General features: G+C 39.9%; 1 protein-coding gene across 2 annotated transcripts in view; it reads right to left on the bottom strand.

Annotated features, from left to right (window-relative positions):
- Window positions 1–2,117, bottom strand: part of adrb2b (adrenoceptor beta 2, surface b) — an 18,794-nt gene extending 16,677 nt beyond the window's left edge. For both annotated transcript variants that reach the window (XM_014017658.1, XM_014017660.1), the window contains exon 1: window positions 1,910–2,117. The gene's annotated coding sequence lies outside the window, so the exon portion shown is untranslated. The remainder of the gene's footprint in view (window positions 1–1,909) is intronic.
- Window positions 2,118–2,541: the final 424 nt, after the last annotated feature.

The raw sequence follows: 2,541 nt of genomic DNA, 5'->3' as shown, positions 1-2,541 counted from the left end.
ACCCATAATTGGGTCCCAAGCCCAACTTTGGGAACCAAAGTGCAGTGGTTCCCAAACTTTTCAGCTTTTGACCCACAAAATAACAGTAGCAGAGACCTGTGCTCCCAACTACTTTTGGATGATAAACATTTGTATCAGGTCAACCAATCATGGGCATAGTAACAACATAACCATTTTAAGTATACTAACCTCACTCCTTTGTAACAACTAGGGCAAAAATGTAATTAATTCTGAAAATCTTTTCAGGACCCCACCTTGATGTTTCGGGACCCCACTTTGGGTCCCGACCCCAACTTTGGGAAACACTGCTCTAGAGGTGTGCCCGTTTCAAGGGCTGTAAAGTAAACTTGTTTTTAGCAGCTGCCATCTTTGGTCACATTTGCATAGCTGTATTTTTAAAATGTTCACGTAGAACCTGTTTGTTTAATTGCAGTTTGTGTGCGCTCACACAACTTGACCTACATTGCAAACTGGTTTGATTCCAAGAAAATGGAAGCACTTGGATGGTAATTTGGTGGCATTGATTCAGGAGCGTTCACCCACCTTCCCAGCAGCTCAGGGGAGCAGCGGTTTGAATTTTTTGGGTTGCGTTTTTGTTTGCCTTCCTTAACGTTAGGACTGTTGCAAATTTGTTGTTTTATGGAAATCGTCTCAACAAGGTTTCCAAAGTAAACCACGCGGCCTGGTGAAGTTACAACAGCTGTCAGAAGTCTGAAATGTTTGCGATGGGCATCAGTTTGTGACTCGCAGGTTTGTGTGAGAATCTGTCATCGTTTAAAAATAATTGAAATGCTCTCATGAACATTCAAAGAATATGCTGTTTCTGAAATATGATGCTGGAAAGTTTGCTGCAGACTCGTTTTGGAAATCAATCTTTCATTGCCAACGCTCAAGAGGCCGTTTCAGCTGTAATGAATGAAGCACTGCAGAGGCTGACCCAGATAGATGGTCATGGACCACACTCAATGCTGGGCTGAATTTTAACAAATAAAAGCATTTATCCACATCTCTGCATTGACTGTCTGCTTAACCTGAAAACACTTCCTGCAACTGTTCACTGCTCCCAACAATCACATCCATAATGATTTGTCAGTTTCTTGCAGTCATACAAATTGCAGCGCAGACTTTGATTATCTCCCTGACTGAAACTGTTACACACACACACACGCGCNCACACACACACACACACACACACACACCATATAAACAAGTCAAACCAGCTCCGAGGCTCATCAAACTCAAAACACACATAAAAAATGTGAATAATAAAAAGTTGCACACAAGTCGAGCAAGTTTTTTTTTTCCTGAACACACAAGCTTTTCTGAAACACCCAGCGTTTGCCGGGCTCAGGGGGATAAACAAATGTCAGTGGACACACGGTGTAAAAAACGCTAATATAATAAAAAGCTATTGGCTCAAAACATTTGGGTGTCCAGCTAACGTAAACCATGCATGACAGAGATAAAAGTAAGTTTAGATTAACTGGAAAAAGTATGACTCAGCTGCAAAAAATCATTTTTAGCTGTTTCTTTTTCATTTACCTGTCATGAGAACAAAACTGCTCTAAAAACAATCTGAAAGAATATTAAATATTTTTAATTTGTTTAAATATAGAAACCCTTCAGATTGATTAGTTTATGTCATTTTTCTTGCACATTTGCTGACAGGAAAGTCATGTTGTGGCTGTAAAGCTACTTACACACATTAACTACAGTAAAACCTATGAGAACTGTTACATTTATGATGATTTATCCTTGTTTTCTCTGCTTTAACCCTCCTCATACCTCATTAAGTGTTTTTATGTGAGAGTAAATGCACCCATGGGAGTACAGCATGTGTTGGTGTGTGTGTGTGTGTATGTGTGTGTGAAGCATATATATGTAAATCAGACTTGCAGTGTTTGCTTACCTCCAGGCTTTGTGCTCTTCCCCACTCCAGTGATTTTATTTTCCCATTGCTTTTAAATCCACAACATTTTTGAGACGTCCCTGTCAGCAGCCTTTCCTTCACTTCCTGCTGAGGTATAAATTCTAGATTTGTGTAGCTCACTCTTGTCTTGCTCTTCCTCTTTGTTTTTCACTCATGTACGAACACCGTCTCTCAGCCCTCAGTCACACTTTGAAGCAGCTGAGCCTGTCAGGATTAATATAACCAAGCCTTGATGACATCACAGCAGAGGGCAACCTATCAGAAGGTGGAGCAGCTTTTAGTCTATACAGCTCATGCTTACAGCTGGACAACACTCAGTACTTTCTGGGCTTTTGGGATGTATAGTTTTTTATTTTTTTTTAACCTTGTTCAAAGCAGCTGCCATATTCAGTCACATGAGGCTGCAGACAATCAAACCACAAACTTCTGCTTTTGGCTGCTGAACTTTTACATCTGCAGCATCAGACACACAACTTCAACACTCCATTTCATATCCACTTAAAGTGAAACCTGCTTTATCCAARTTGATTTAGCTGTCTTTTTTATTGGGTTTGCATTTAAAATTAACAGGTTCAAGTTTAATGTGTAGGTTTTGTTCACATTATCACTTT

Source organism: Austrofundulus limnaeus, unplaced genomic scaffold, assembly GCF_001266775.1.
Source record: "Austrofundulus limnaeus strain Quisiro unplaced genomic scaffold, Austrofundulus_limnaeus-1.0 Scaffold174, whole genome shotgun sequence".
Lineage (NCBI taxonomy): Eukaryota > Metazoa > Chordata > Actinopteri > Cyprinodontiformes > Rivulidae > Austrofundulus > Austrofundulus limnaeus.
This window is presented reverse-complemented; position numbering and strand designations above follow the sequence as displayed.